The sequence below is a fragment of the Haliotis cracherodii genome, unplaced genomic scaffold (genome assembly GCF_022045235.1).
Source record: "Haliotis cracherodii isolate W230 unplaced genomic scaffold, xgHalCrac1.p SCAF_14, whole genome shotgun sequence".
NCBI classification, from domain to species: domain Eukaryota; kingdom Metazoa; phylum Mollusca; class Gastropoda; order Lepetellida; family Haliotidae; genus Haliotis; species Haliotis cracherodii.
The window spans coordinates 38,876,523-38,893,395 of record NW_027266269.1 but is presented as its reverse complement, the minus strand read 5'-3'; the positions used below and the strand labels follow the sequence as shown (position 1 = coordinate 38,893,395).

At 41.2% G+C, this 16,873-nt stretch overlaps 1 protein-coding gene across 1 annotated transcript in view; it reads left to right on the top strand.

Moving 5' to 3' along the window:
- Positions 1-455: 455 nt before the first annotated feature.
- LOC139460432 (uncharacterized) overlaps positions 456-16,873 on the top strand; it is a 289,333-nt gene continuing 272,915 nt past the window's right edge. The window contains exon 1 of the mRNA XM_071241925.1: positions 456-478. The gene's annotated coding sequence lies outside the window, so the exon portion shown is untranslated. The remainder of the gene's footprint in view (positions 479-16,873) is intronic.

Sequence of the window (16,873 nt, the reverse complement as noted above, 5' to 3'; positions counted from 1 at the left end):
CCGGGATTCGTACCCACATAGGTTTCTGGCGTGTCCAAGGGACGCAACTCTGCACATCGCATCGCGGCGCTTTAGACGACTGGGTCACCCGTGCCCCCGTCTATATATGAACTTGTTCTCGTCGCTATATGGATGAAATAATGCCGATGCGTCGTTAAATTTTAACTCACTCACTCACTCACTATATCGACGCTTGGTTGACAAAACACCCCCACAGCACAGCGGGACGATTGTAATAGCGTGTAAACTGTGCACACTGTAGAGATAGCATTGTCCCGTGCTGGTACGTTTGTAAAGTGACTATCGATCGCTACCCGACAACACCAGGCGCACTGTTTATTTATAGCGACGTAAGCAGTGTTGTGTGACTGCCAGCACATACGGGTATCTGACACTCCCCTGTCGTAAAGAGTTGTGCGCAGAAATACAGTTCAGTTACAAGTACGACTGAGGACCTTGATGTTGTCGAGAGCCACAGGTAAATTAGAAACTTTTGATTTGTACTCTTGTAGATTAATGCAGAGGCTTAAGAACGCGCTGTATTAAACATTATTTTGTATATTGTGGAGCGTTGCCAGTTAATTTCCTGTCCATATCCGAAATTACTAAATACTAGTATATATATGAAATCTGCATCAGGTTTACAATACATACTGGTATCTTTCTAATATAACAATCCAGTATATTTCGGGTGAGTAACATATCCCTTCATTACATTACCCTTTTCGCGAACACCTGGTGTCATCACTGATTTTCAGCGACACATCCAATTGTGTTACGGCTATGTTGCCTTCTAGGTCCAATGGATAATCGAGACTTATTCTCTCGCGTTGACTTTTTATATTATGATACAGTTATTAGAAGCCATAGTATATACCTAAATAAATCGTTTCATTTGCCTAAAAATAACACAAATATACATATGCATATAAGTGATACACATGATTTGCTTTGATATTTAAACAAAAATAATGTTCACGAAAATACTGCAAAAAATAATTTTTATGAACAAAACGCATGAAATGTTTGTCTCTTATCCTGACTCAGTTTTTCTTTCTCCCAAATATTAAATTGTCGGCCCCTTAATGGTTATAGCTAACGATGTCTCAAACAATATAATAATATGTCTGATGTAATTAAAATTCTGTGGAGTTGACGTTCTACGTTCTTTGACACAACTACACAATAAGTTTATAATAAATACCATATTTCAAGTGTCGAGTGAAATATGTTTTTATGAGAGTGAATGCAACTTAGTGTTCACCTTGGAAGCGTTCATCCATGTTGGGCACCATGGGCAGCATCTGACATGTAGGCAACACTGACTCAAATTAATGTAGGTACTGACATGGTTGGCTGTCTTAAATTTGATGGGTGGCGCAAGAGGACTGTGACGAATCATCCGACTTTGTACTGAGACGACAATGCGGGGACAAACAAGAGGTACAGTTGAATCTTGGAGCATTCACAAGCAGCTCGATGCATTGTCTTGACCAGACATCCTGATTGCACAATGTCCGATGATGAACTAGCCACACGTTTGATCCTTGTTCAGTTCTCTTCTGTCTCCCCAAACAACTACATGAGGGTGATGGGGAAGATGATGTGCACTCTCCTCTTCTTCTCTTTTCTTGGGGGCATGTTAGGGGGCACAGCTAGGTGGCCCAGTCGTCTAAGGCGCGGGGATTCGCTGTGCAGAGATGCGACCCATGCGCACGCCAGAAACCTATGATTGTGGGTTTGAATCCCGGTTCGCCCCGATTATGTTTCTAGGTTTGTCAGCACCATACCCGTGCTCGTGGGTTTCACGAGACCTGCATCACTTTTGGCGTTCCTCACAAATAAAGCTGACACGCCGTGATATAACTGGAATACTGTTGAAAGTGGTCTAGAGTCTAGATGGTACTGTTTCAATGTTGTGAGGAACGCCTGTGTCCCTTACTGTCGCTGATACTTCCATGCCCCAAACCTATATCTTCAACTCATCCAGGCAACATGCGGATTCCTGGTTTGTGTGGTGATGTTTAGCCTTGAGCATGGACAGTGCAGAACGTCCAAGATATTTGCAAGACCACTACCTCTTTGATGGATACGACCTCCGCATACTGCCAGGCCACTGGGTTGTAGACGTTCCCGAAAATAAAGTGCCAAGACGGTCTTTCCATTTTCATTCATTAAATAGAGACCGCCACTGTTGTCGACTATGCTTGTCGCAAGAGGCTAACGGGTTCGGGTGGTCAGGCCCGCTGACTTGGTGGTTGCGTGGATCGATGCTCATGATGTCAATCATTGGATTGTCTGGTCCAGACCGCCGTCATATAGCCGGAATATTGATGGGTGCGGCGTTAAACAACAAACAAACAAAGAAACATCATTAGATGACAGGACATATGAATATACATGAACAAATGAGCCATTAGAAATTCCACCAAACGCGAGGAGATGTAAACAGTATCAAAACCAGTCAGAGGATCTGCATGTCACAAAAACCTATCCGGACCAGGCCCGTCATCAACTTCTAGTTCTTCAACCACAATATACAGTGGAACATGCATACCAAAGGAGCTGGTAACACCAGTCTGCTTTAATGGGTTCCTGGCCGTTCCGGGGTGGTATGCTGAAGGTATCCCCAGCTCCGATTAAAACAATATCTTGTGGGGATGCGGATAAGTCCACCTGTGACTCCCGACGCAGTTGAGAGCGGAAGTCTTTTGGGAAGGCCAACATGATGATATAGCATCGTCCATGACATTGAATACCACTTCGTGCATCCCCCACCGAAAACGTTTTGACTGGTTTGTTTAAGCAAGGCTGTCCGAATCCGGATCTTTACTTCATATGCCTTAGGGAATGGTGTTCTTACCACTAACCACAGGGGAGATTTCATTTGACATTTTATCCAACTGAGCATCACTCCCTGCTGAGCTGTAAATCCCCGTGTATCCTTCGAGGTTCCCTTCGAAGAAAACCAATTGAAAGAGTTCATTACTCGGACAGTTTTAAAAAGATAATATCCCGACTGAGGGAGCTGTAATTTAAAAGTTGATTTCATTTTCACGTGAGCTTCAGCTCCTTGGCACTGTATTATTCATGTGAAGTTTACACAACAGACGGCATTTCAAATTAGGCGGTAGGCCGGCCACATGGCCGCGAATCTGACATTCTCAAGCATATGAAAGGAACATCGTGACGTTCACACGTTTTTCAGATTGTATTCTTGAAATGACGTTAACACAGACGACTACAAACGAATTCTAAAGTTTTACTCGCCTTATCCTACAACCTTAACGACACAGTCGATCAGTGTATCCGATAACACATTCTGGCGGGATGCTTAAATATAGCGACGTAAGCGTTGTGTGACGGCTTGCTCTGGGTGTCCATGTCAGTCTGGACTGAACGCAGTAAAACGAAGCCCTTTCAAATACTAATAAAAACTTCGATCCCGTGGATAGTGACAGGTAAATATGTAACATATATTTATCAATTTTAGAAAGATATAATAACTAGGTGTTCATGTTAATGATATTTGTAGACTTATACATAACATAACTTCTTTGAGTGGCATTTAGAAGTTTGAATGGTAACTAAGACAAAATTGTTATGGATGAGCAACTTCTTTATTACAATTGGGCGACGTTTCGGTGTAGATTCTAACACCGTTATCAAGCAAATGATGTACAAACTACTGACTGACTGATATAGAAGATTTAACGTACGCTTTCCGACTGTAGCGTATTTCGCACACGGGCCTGGCCAGACCATTTAGTGTATTCCGAAAAGGGTGAAAGTTGTGTGTGCAACCCAGGAGGGGGCTTTTAGGGGTTGCTTATATTGAATTTTTGGAATTTTTAAATTTGGAATAAATGCCGAAGTGGTCGGAGGAGGGAACTAAGGGTGAGGTGGGTGTTTGTATGTTTGTTGGATTTTGGATTGGTCGATTAATTAGTTTTTAGATGCGCTTAATTAGGTCTGTTTTGATTAGGAATACGTCTAGGGCCTTGAAGTTTTCTAGTTTATTTTGAGGGTTTAGTATTTCATCTAGAGTAGGAACCTTATTTAGATTGAGGGTGGTTTGTAGTGTGGTTCTGTGTGTTTGGTAGTGGGTGCAGTGGATGAGTGCGTGTTCTGTGGTTTCGGGTTGTTTGCAGTGGGGGCAGTTACCTGTGGTGTGGTTTTTAAATTTTTTTAGGTGGTTATTTAGGTTCGTGTGTCCTGTTTGGAGTTTTGTGATTAATCTATCAATTCTTTTTGAGGGGTGTAGGATTTTAGGTTTGGCTAGTGGTTTTCTGAGCACTTTTTTGATTTGGCTATTTGAGTTTTGATATTGATTATGCCATTTTTTTGTTATTTTTTGTTTGTTTATTGTTTGTTTACACTTTTAATTTCTGATTTTGAGATGGGTAGGTTTAGGCTTATTTCTGGTATTTTGAGAGATAATTTAGCGGCTTTATCGGCGCTTTCGTTGCCGTAAATTCCTACGTGGTCGGGGATCCACAAGAAGGTTATTTGTTTGCCTGCTTTTGTTAGGTCGTTGGAGCTTTTAAGTATTTGGTTTATTAATTTAGGTCGTTTTTTGGTATTTTTGTTTTGGAGGGCTTGTAGTCCACTAAGGGGGTCGGTGAGAATTAGGATTTTATTGTTGTTTTTAGATTGTTGGTTATGCATGGCTGAGGCCATGTCCATAAGTTCTGCCGTGAATGTAGATTGGTTGTTAGGGAGTCGGTAAGATTGTGTGGATATAACTGGTTGTGTGGTATGGACTCCGAAGCCTGTGTGGTTGGAGATCGGGTCTGAAGATCCGTCAGTGTATATGTGACACCAATTTGGCCAATTTTCGTGTATGTATGCAAGTGTGGTGGTTTTAGCTATGTTTGGGTCGGTTTGTTTATTTATTTGGTTTGCTAGCGTTGTGTCTATTTTGGGTATTTTGAGTTTACGGGTGAAGATATTTGATTGTCTGCAGTTTTGTTTAAGATTTTGAGTTTGGTGTTCATTGAGGTAGTTAGTTATTCTTTGGGATATTGGGGTGAGTAAGGGGTGTTTGCGAGCTAGAGCTTTGTTTCTTGGGCTAATGTTTTGGTTAATTAAGTTTTGGATGAGAGGGTTTGTTTGGGACGCGGCCCAGAAATTAAGACTTAGATGTTCCCTGCGTAGATTTAGTGGCATTTCCCCTGTAAGTGCCTGAAGTGAAGTGTAGGAGGTGCCATGTTGGGTGCGTGTAATTACTTTAAGGGCTTGGTATTGTATTGAGTCAATTTTTTTAGATAGAGAGTTGTTTAGGGTATTGTATATGGCGCAGCCGTAGTCTAGTTTAGATATAATTAGTGCTGTATAGAGTGAGAGGAGGGTATCTTTGGAGGCTCCCCATTTAGAGGCGGTGAGACATCTTAATGTGTTAAGGTCTTTGCTGCATCTAGTTTTTAGGTTTTGGACGTGAGCCTCCCAGGTGAGGTGTTGATCGAAAATGAGTCCTAAGAATTTGGTTTGTTTTTTGAAATTTGATTGTTTGGTTGTTTAGCTGGAGGATTGGGAAGGCAGGTTTCATGTTTTTATGTTTGAATACTGAGTTAAGGGAGAAGCCCCATTTGTCTGCCCATTGTTGTATTTTATTTAGAGATTTTTGGATTAAGTTTTCTGCCATTTTATTGCTTTTAGTGCTGATCCATAGGGCTCCATCATCCGCGAATTTTGAAGTGTTTAATTTAGGGGGATAAGCCCTCGAATAGATCGTTTGTCATTATATTAAAGAGGGTTGGGCTGAGGATGCTGCCCTGGGGAGTGCCATTTTCTAGGGGACACTGGTCCGATAGCGTATGGTCTATACCCTCGGTTATTTTGCGATTGTTTAGGAAATCTTGGATGAAGTTTATTATTTGGCCTGTTAGTCCTATTTTTTTTAGTTTTTGTATTAGCCCGTGGTGCCATACCATATCGAAAGCTTTAGAGAAATCGAGGAATATGCCTATGGATGTATTGCTTGTTTAGCGGTCGCGTTTTTATATCCTGTTCTAGTCGGGCGAGGTTATTGAGAGTTGATCGGCCAGGAGTTTAGCCGCTTTGGTCGGGGTTTATGATGTTGTTTTGGTCGAGGTAGTGCTGTAGCCTATTTTTAGTCATAAGTTCCATTATTTTGCAGAGATTTGATGTTAGGGAGATGGGCCTATAGGAGTTAGCCTGATCTGCTGGTTTATTTGGTTTAGGTATAGGGATTACTAGAGCTTCCTTCCATGAGGATGGGACCTGTCCGTTTAGATAGACTAGGTTGTATAGTTTAAGTAAAGTTTGGAGTAGTTTGGTAGGTAAGTGTTTGATTATTTGGTAAGAGGTGAGGTCTAGGCCAGGGGCTGTTCCTTTTTTTCTATTGTTTAGTACGTGATTTAGTTCTTCTATGGTGTAAGGCTGGTTTATGGCTGGTTTATTTCCAGGTTGTCTTGCCTGTTTTCTTTGGAGAATTTGGTTTCTTTTTTTAGTTTATCTTGGAATTTCTTACTGAAGTTACTGTTGCTACTAACTTTAGAGAAGTGTTTGGCTAGGTTGTTGGCCTTTTGGGTGGGGTTTGTTGAGTTGTTTATATTGGGGCTTTTTTTGTGTGTCGTTTGATGCCTCTGATGGCGTGAATTTTGCGCCACACCTTCCTAGCGTCGATGTGGTGGTTTAGCTCCTCACAGAATTTTTTCCAGTTTTTGATTTTAGCAGTCTTAACTAGGTTTTGGACTTGGTGGTTAAGTTCATGAGATGAGAGGGGTCTCGTTCAGCTCTGTTGAAAGCTGATTTGCGTTTTAGTCTAGTTAGCTCTATTTCCTCTTTCCACCAAGGGACAGTGGGTTTTCCTGGGTTGGATGATTTGAAGGGGATTGCGGATTTGGCTGCGTTGATTATGAAGTTAGTTAGGTTTCGGGGTCTTTTGTTTCTAAATCGTTAAGATTAGCTTGGTTGCATAATTCTTGGAATGTGTCCCAGTTGGCGTTTTTGTACTGAAATTTAGGTTCCTGTTTAGGGGTTTGATTTGGTATTTTTAGATTTCCTAGGGTTATATTTATGGGAAAGTGGTCGCTGCCTAGAGGTACTGGGTGGACATCCCACATCAGACTTTGTGCTAAGTCTGGCGTACATATTGTTAAGTCGATAGCCGACATGGTGTGGTGGATTTTGTCGTATCTAGTTGATTGGTTATTGTTCAATAGTATTAGGTCATTTTTTCGATCCACTCTGATATTAGTTGTCTATGGTTGTCTAGTTAGGATGATGGGCATTGAAGTCTCCTAGGAAGATGGTTGATTTGTGTCCTAATTGGTAAAGGATGTCTAAGTCTGTATCTTTAATTGGTTTTAGTGTTGAGTGATAGATGTTAATGATTTTTATTTTTTGGTTATTGATGGTGATTTGGATTCCATTAGCTTCTAGATTAGGAGTGTTTACTTTAACTTCCTCGTAGTTAATATCCTCTCTAACGTAGATGATTAGTCCTCCTCCTGTTCTGCTTGGGATGGTTTTGGACCTGTCGGTTCTTATTGCGTTATAATTTGGTAGGTTGAATTTAGTTTTATGTGAGAATTTGGTTTCTTGAATACCTGCTACATGGGGACCTATTTTGAATTTAGCTTAAAGTTCAGAACCATGGCCGGCGAGGCCATTGGCATTCCATTGAAAAATGTTTAGGCCTTCCATTGGGAAACTGGGTTGATTTATGTTTGGTTTAGGCTTGGTTTAGGTATTTACTTTAGTAGGTCATTAAGGTTGCTGCTGAAACGGTCGAAAGAGGTGGTGACGAGTTTTAGTTTATGTGCTACACCAAAGAAGGCTTTGGAGCTCGCTTCTGGGTTAGACTGCTTTAACATGTAAGCTAGTAGGAGGACTAAGTTGTTAAGTTTTTGGCTTGCTACGTTTTGAGTGAGTTTTTTTCTATGGCTTTTGGTTTGGGGGGCTGACAAGGTTAGATCGTTTATTTCCTCTGAGGATGTGTACTCGTCCTCTTCTGTTAAATTATCTTTAGTTTGGTCACTCTCTTCGGTGGTGGGTTGCATGCTGGGTGTGGGTGTGTAGTATGAGTGGTTTCTGTAGTTTCCCTGTTGACTGGATGTTCTGGGGGTGCCTGTAGGTTTTGGGGTGTTGTTGCCCTTGTGGCTGTGATGGCTTGTGTTGGTGCCGGTTGTGTGGTGGTCGTTGTGCGTTGGGTGTTGGGGTGTTGTTGCCCTTGTGGCTGTGATGGCTTGTGTTGGTGCCGGTTGTGTGGTGGTCGTTGTGCGTTGGGTGTTGGGTGTTGCTTGTGGGTGTAGATGTGGTAATTGTGGGGTGAGAGGCGGGGAGGGTGAGAGTGTGGGTTTGTGGGATGTGTGGGGTGTTTGTTTCGTTTGCGATGTATGCGTCTTGCTGATTTTGATCCCATACGGAGCCTGGGTATACTGTTTTGCGTGCGTGCGTGAGTGTTGTTGTTTGGGGTGGTGTTGGTAGTAGTGGTTTGTATGCTTGCAGTGTGGGTTTTTTGGTTTGGATTTTGGCCGTGTTTATGTCTATATGTTTGTTGGCCTGTTGGGTGCGTGATAGTCTGTGGGGGCATTGGTTGGAGAGTGATGAGTGTTTTATGGATTTGCAATGGATGCACCAGGGTGTGCATATGCCTGGGCAGTCCGTTTGGGCACAGTTTTTGCATTTAGTTTTTTTGAAAGTACATTGATTAGCGGTGTGATTATATTGTAGGCAATTAGAACATTGCTTTACTTGCTTGATGTATGGTTTGACCTCTAAGTTATGGTTAGCGCCGAAAGTGATATGTTTGGGGGCTTCAGGGTGTTTTTTTTTTTTTTTAAGTTTATCATTACAATAGGTGTGGGGGTGGTTTTCCCGTTTCCGTTTGATTTAATCCTGCGGAGGCTAGTTATTTGTGGTTAGGTTTGGATGGTGTTAGCTTCTTGGCGTATATATCGAGGTCCTCGTCGGTTTCCCTTGGGTGCACTCGAATAACTCCCCCAGTGTATATTTGCCAGTTAGGTTTAGAGCTATTCACGGTGAATTGGAATATTTGTTTAATTTTAGTTGCTGCTATGTAGGATTCCTGATTTGGGAAGATTATCTGATATCCTTTGAAGCTACGTTTGATGTTCAAGTAGTTGATTTTTTGTTGCCTTAGCCACATGCCTATTATATTTATGGTTAGTGTTGGAGCTAGGTGTACTGAGGGGGTGGCCACGTGGTGATGAGGGCTGCGGGTGAGAGGGTGTGTGAGGTAGGTGATGCCGATGCGTCTAGTTTGCTTTTTTTTAGTTGCACGCTTGGGGAGGTGGGATGCTGGGTTGAGTTTCCATGTAGGAGGCTTGAGGGTCTTGATCGCCGTAGCCTGTGGGGATGAGTGAGGGTGTTGCCCTGTCGGAGGTGTTGTGCGCCTCCGCAGGTGTAGGGGATGTAATGCCAGAGATTTCGCTTATCTCGATTTGTCTTTGGTCTGCCATGCTGGGATTGGGTGTATAGGATGTGTGCTTACTTACTTACTTACTTTGGAGATTTAACGTGCGCTTTACGACTGATGCGTATTTCGCACACGGGCCCGGCCAGGCCATTTAATGTGTTTCCGAAAGGGGCGAGGGTGGTCTGTGCAACCCAAGAGGGGGCTTTAGGGGTTGCTTATATAGAATTTGGGAATTTTGAGATTTGGAATAGATGCTGATGGGGTTGGGGAGGAGAACTAAGGGAGCTGGGTATGGTGGATGATTGTTTGTTTATGTGATTTTGATTTGGTAGGTTATTATGGTTTTAGATGCGTTTTATTAGTTCCGTTTTTATTAAGAATACGCCTAAGGCCTTGAAGTTTTCTAGTTTATTTTGTGGGTTTAGTATTGCTTCTAGAGTGAGAGCCTTGTTTAGATTGAGGGTGGTTTGTAATGCGGTTCGATGTGTTAGGTAGTGTGTGCAGTGGATGAGTGCGTGTTCTGGGGTTTCTGGTTGTTTGCAGTGTGGGCAGTTACCTGTAGTGTGTTTTTTAAATTTTTTTAGGTGGTTATTTAGGTTGGTGTGTCCTGTTTGGAGTTTAGTGATTACTCTGTCGATTTTTTTTGATGGATGGAGAATTTTTGGTTTGGTTAGTGGTTTGCTGAGCACTCTTTTGATTTTGCTATTTGAGTTTAGATATAGGTTATGCCATTTTTTTGTGATTTTTTGTTTGTTTACACTTTTAATTTCTGATTTTGAGATGGGTAAGTTTAAGCTTATTTCTGGGATTTTAAGGGATAGTTTAGCTGCTTTATCGGCGTTTTCATTACCGTATATTCCTACGTGGGCGGGTATCCACAAGAAGGTTATTTGTTTGCCTGCTTTTGTTAGGTCGTTGGAGCTTTTAAGTATTTGATTTATTAATTTAGGTCGGTTTTTGGTATTTTTGTTTTGGAGGGCTTGTAGTCCACTTAGGGAGTCAGTAAGTATTAGGATTTTTTGGTTGTTTTTGGATTCTTGATTGTGGAGGGCTGAGGCCATGCCCATTAGTTCGGCCGTGGATATTGATTGGTTATTTGGGAGTCGGAAGGATTGTGTGGTTTTAGTTGGTTGTGTGGTATGGACTCCGAAACCCGTGTGTTTGGAGGTTGGATCTGAGGATCCGTCCGTGTAAATGTGACACCAATTTGGCCAATTTTTGTGTATGTATGCTAGTGTGGTAGTTTTAGCTATGTTTGGGTCGGTTTGTTTATTTATTTGGCTAGCTAGTGTTGTGTCTATTTTGGGTATTTTAAGTTTAGGGGTGAAGATATTTGATTGTTTGCAGTTTTGTTTAAGATTTTTAATTTGGTGTTCATTTAGGTAGTTTGTTATTCTTTGGGATATTGGGGTAAGTAAGGGGTGTTTACGAGCTAGAGCTTGGTTTTTAGGGCTGATGTTTTGGTTTATTAAGTTTTGGATGAGAGGGTTTGATTGGGACGCGGCCCAGAAATTTAAGCTTAGCTGTTCCCTGCGTAGACTTAGTGGCATTTCTCCTGTTAAGGCCTGAAGTGAGGTGTAGGAGGTGCCATGTTGGGTGCGTGTAATGAGTTTGAGAGCCTGATATTGTATTGAGTCAAGTTTTTTGGATAGAGAGTTGTTTAGGGTGTTGTATATGGCGCAGCCGTAGTCTAGTTTTGATCTAATTAGGGATATGTAGAGAGAGAGGAGAGTATCTTTGGAGGCTCCCCAGTTAGAGCCAGTTAGGCATCTTAGGGTGTTTAGGTCTTTACTGCATTTAGTTGTTAGGTTTTGGATGTGAGCATCCCAGGTGAGATGTTCATCGAAAATAAGTCCTAAGAATTTGGTTTGTTTTTGAAATTTGATTGTTTGGTTGTTTAGCTGGAGGATTGGGGAGGCGGGTTTCATGTTTTTATGTTTGAATACTATTCCTGTTGTTTTTTCTGAGTTAAGGGAGAAGCCCCATTTGTCATCCCATTGTTGTATTTTATTAAGAGATTTTTGGAGTAGATTTGTGGCCATTTTCATGCTTTTAGTGCGGATCCAGATGGCTCCATCATCCGCGAATTTTGATGTGTTTACTTTAGGGGATAGACCCTCGAATAGATCGTTTATCATTATATTGAAGAGGGTGGGGCTGAGGATACTGCCCTGTGGAGTGCCATTTTCTAGGGGACATTGGTCCGATAGAGTTTGGTCTATACACACGGTTATTTTACGATTGTTTAGGAAGTCCTGGATGTAGTTTATTATCTGACCTTTGAGTCCTATTTTTTTAAGTTTTTGTATTAGCCCATCGTGCCATACCATGTCGAAAGCTTTAGAGAAGTCTAAGAAGATGCCTGTGGTATATTGTTTATTTAGTTGTCCTGTCTTAATATCTTGTTCTAGTCGGGCGAGGTTATCTAGGGTTGAGCGGCCAGGAGTGAAACCGCTTTGATCTGGGTTTATGGTGTTATTTTGGGTTAAGTAATGTTGTAATCTATTTTTAGCCATTGATTCCATTACTTTACATAAGTTTGAAGTTAGGGATATTGGTCTATATGAGTTAGCTTGATTAGCTGGTTTATTAGGTTTAGGGATTGGTATGACTAGGGCCTGTTTCCAGGGTGTAGGAACCTGTCCATTTAGGTAGATGAGATTGTATAGTTTGAGTAGTGCCTGGAGCAGTTTTAGGGGGAGTTTTTTAATTATTTGGTAAGAGGTTAGGTCTAATCCTGGGGCTGTGCCCTTTTTCCTGTTTTGGATTACGTAGAGGAGCTCCTCCATTGTGTAGGGTTGATTTATTTCTAGATTGTTATTGTTTGGTTCTTTTGTGGGTTTGTTTTCTGTTTTAAGTTTATCTTGGAATTTTTGGCTGAAGTTGCTGTTACTGCTAACGGCCGAAAAGTGGTTGGCGAGATTATTTGCTTTTTGGGCGGGGTTGGTTGAGTTGTTAATGTTAGGTTTTTTTTATGTCGTTTTAAGCCTCTAATGGCGTGGATTTTGCGCCAGACCGTTCTGGCATCTGTACGGTTATTTATACCTTCGCAGAATTTTTTCCAGTCTCTACTTTTGGCTATTTGGACTAGTTTTTGAACCTGGTGGTTTAGTTCGTGGGCTATGTTTAAATATTTGTAGTCGCGTTTTGCTTTATTGAAGGCTGATTTACGTTTTCGTCTAGTCTGTTCTATTTCCTCATTCCACCATGGTACCGTCGGTTTGCCTGTCTTAGATACTTTGAAGGGGATGGAGGTTTTGGCTGCGTTTATTATATAGTCTGTTAGGTTTTTACAATAGGTTTCTGGATCATTATTTTCTATTTCGTTTAAGTTAGCTTCGTTGCAGATATCTTGGAATTGGTCCCAGTTAGCTTTGTTGTAATGGAATTTTGGTTCTTGGTTTTCTGTTTGGATTGGTACGTTTGTATTTCCTATGGTTATGTTTATGGGGAAGTGGTCGCTACCTAGCGGGACGTCGTGCACTTCCCATTGAGTGCTTTGGGCTAGATCTGCGGTGCATATGGTTAGGTCGATAGCCGACATTTTTTGGTTTATCTTATCGTACCTCGTGGGTTGGTTGCTATTAAGGAGTACTAGGTCGTTTGTTTCTATCCATTCGGAGATTAATTTGCCATGATTATCTATTTTATCATCTATGCTCCATGTAGGATGGTGAGCGTTAAAGTCTCCTATGAATATAGTAGATTTATCGCTTATTTTGAGTAGTTTGTTTAGATCCTCAGGTTGGACTTTTTGTTCCGCCCAGTGGTAAATATTTATGATGTTTATGTTTCGGTTATTTAATGTGATTTTAATGCCGTTGGCTTCTAGGTTTGGCGTGTCTATTTTTATTTCTTCGTAATTTATATCTTCCCTGATAAATATGATTAGTCCTCCTGCGGCTCTTCTTGTTTTCGGTTTAGCTCTGTCAGTTCTAACTGAGTTGTAGTTAGGTAGTGTGAATTTCGATTTTTTTGAGAATTTGGTTTCCTGTATACAAGCAATGTGAGGGCCTTTATTTAGTTTAAATTTAGTTTTTAGTTCATGGCCGTGGGAGGTGAGTCCGTTGGCGTTCCACTGAAAAATATTTAGTCCTTCGAATATTGGGTTCGGGTGATTGGTGATTTAGTTTTTAGTTTTTATTTTATTCGGTGAGTTCTTTTAGATGGAGGTTAAAGAGGAAGAAGGGAAGATCGGGTAATTTTAGATTGAAAGCTACTTTGTGGAAGGATTCCATACTAGCTTTTGGTGAGTTTTGACTATGCATATATGCTAGGAGTAAGGTGAGGTTATTTAGGTTTGGGGTGTTGGCTGGTTGGGAAGTTTGGTTTGTTTTAGTTGGAGTAGTGTCTATTGTTTCCTCAGTAGTGGAGAAATCTTCGTCATGGGTTGGATTAGGTTTAGCTGGTTGAGTTTCCATGGGGGAGGCATGTGATGTGGAGGGTTGTGAAGGTGTTGGCGGGATGGGTGTAGCTGATGTTTTCTTAGTGTTTGTGTTTTGTTGTTGTGCTTGCTTGTGGGAGAGCGTTGTTGCCATATGATGTGTGTGTGAGTTGTGGTATTTGAGTGAGGGGTTGAGGATGGAGTGTTTTGGAAGGGGTGAGTAGTGTTTGCGGTGTTTTGGGTTTGTGAGTTGTTTAAAGCTTTAAGAGATTAATTAGAGGGCTTGTGTTTTAATTTGAAGTGTTTGTGTTTGTTTAGGTGGGCTTTGTGAGTGTAGTTTTAGGTTTGGGCTTGGGTGTGAGCGTTGATTAGGAGGTGTAGGTTGTTGTGAATCGATGGGTAAGTGGTTATATAATTACCTTTGAAGTTCTCCCTGGGCTTGCTAGGGTTGATGTACAGTGATTGATGGGTATGGGATTAACACAAGGATTACTAAGAAGGAATGTATGGGAAGCCAGTGGGGAGATAATAGTTCAGTGTTGTTGTGGCAAGCTGATGAGATCATGGTAAGCTGGAGGGATGTAGTATCCTTGATCTCTGTTTATGGCTGGCTGAATTCTTTTGATGCAAATGGCTTCTCTAAATTTTCTGAGCTTGAAGTCTTTCTGGTTTGTTGTTAAGATGTTGACGTTGTCCCACTTTATATTGTGGCTGGGGTGGATTCGGGTGTGGTCAGAGATAGCAGATTTAGCGTCTTTTTTAGGACAGAGGCATGATGTTCTTTTAAGCGTTGGTTGAGAGGTCTTGAAGTTTCACCTACATATGAGTCGCCGCATTCACACTCTATGTGGTACACAACACCAGCTGGATCTTGTTTGCGTGTGCTTGGTGGTTTACCTGTGGCATTGAGGAGGTTCTGAATTGTCTGGCCTCTCTGGAACACAACGTCTATATTGGATTCATGTTTAAGTTGTCTGCGGATCTGATGGCTGGTAGTTCCTATGTAGGGCAGATTGATGTTTTGGTTGACTTGACGTCCGAGTCCAGAAAGATCACCAAAACAAGCTCCAGACCAGTGTCTACCGCAAACCAACATATACTGACCAATACCTTCATCATAGCTCTAACCACCCACCACAAGTCAAGAGAGGCATCATCTCCACCCTAGCTGGACGAGCCAAAACATCTCCTCAACGCCCCAACTCCTAGAAGCCGAACTCAACCATCTCCGCACTGTCTTCACCAGTTACAACAATTACCCTGTCAAGCTAGTCAACCAAACCATCAATCGCACCCTCAACACCAGTGATAAACCTCCCCGCCAACAAACAGCCCCTTTCGTCATCAGCCTGCCCTACATAGGAACTACCAGCCATCAGATCCGCAGACTACTTAAACATGAAGCCAATATAGATGTTGTATTCAAACGTCAACCTACAACCAGCAACGCCTTTTGTCAATGTTGAATGTTGATAGCATGCAAGGTTCAAGTACGAATAATTTTTTAATTTGTAGTTTACACGATATACGGCTTTTCCATTGGACGAAAAGTCGGTCACGTGACCGCGAAATTGACGTTCATAAGTGTATAAATATTTTTCTGGCGTGTCCAAGGGACGCAACTCTGCACAGCGCATCGCGGTGCCTTAGACGACTGGGCCCCCCGTATATATATGAACTTGTTCTCGTCGCTATAGGGATGAAATAATGCCGATGCGTCGTTAAATATTAACTCACTCACACACTCACTATATCGACGCTATTTGTAATAATGATAAGAACGATTTTTGTAGTAATATATATGGTTTATTTACATGGTCACAGTTATCACATGATACAGCATGTTGTTTTTTTCTAACCATGAAATCACTCCCAAATGTATGATTGATTGTCTATCATATTATAACCTTCGTGAGGTGGTGACATGTTTAATAACAGAGTAAATTTTCTGTTAAATAGCTATCTCGGCCACTTCTGAACACAGTGTTTTCCTACAAAATAGCTAAATGTCTTAACCCCACATTTTACATAGATGTTATTTATGAGGATGTCCAGCCTTTGAAATACTGTAATTCTGGCAAGTTCAGGGAAAAAGGAAAAAGAAGGAAGAATTACGAGCGACACACACACGCAGACCAACAAGGAACAAAAAACGTGAGGATACATATTTCGTTTATTCACTTCCTCATATTGTCAAACAGGCCAGAACATGATTAAGTAATAATCAATCACATCTGTTTCTTTATCACGCATTGTCACTCAGTGTTAATAATCTAACCAGGAAAATTCACTAACCTGCCACACCTAACTTTTCTTTTTTACCACTGAGTAGTCCAGATATCCTCATAAAAGTGCAGTTAGATAAACACGTTACTACAAACTTCCTTGTCAACTACAACAAAAAACACTGACTGACACGGAACATGAAAATATACAAAAGATCATGTTCAGTATGGTCCCCCAAAATAACCTAAACTAAATCATATTCCGCATATATATCGCCATATGTTTTAGAGCTAACCGAAAGCATTAACGAAGTAAATGGGGTTTTGCGAAATTGTGGACTGTTTATCCCAGTTCTGGTCGTATCCCACTTCTGGTCGATATAAGCGTATAGTGTTTTCAATATAAGTTAACTGCGGCCCCCATTCAGAGTCGGCGAGTAAATTGGAGTAGGGGTCTGATTTCTTTCTTGTTTTATTTCCCAATTTCACAATTATATGTGTTTGTAAGATACGATGTGAGTTAAATTTCTATTATTTTTCTTCAAAGCATGTTACGTTTTCACAATAAGTTGAGTTGCGTATAAGTTAAGTTGGATTATAGTTGGAGTAGAGGCTGATTTCTAATGTAAACTTGTTTTAAAATCTCACAATTATTGGTGTTTGCAAATTATCATGTAAGTTTAACATCACTTATTTGACCAAGGAGAGTATGCGAAAAGGGGCTTCACTTTGTGTAGATATAAATACATTTGATGATACATCTGTGTGTGTTAAAGTTGATTTTGACAACCCGGCCATGTCAGAACGAACAGAAGCCAAACACTTCTGATAGAGACTATGTTGAGAATGGAGAGGGGA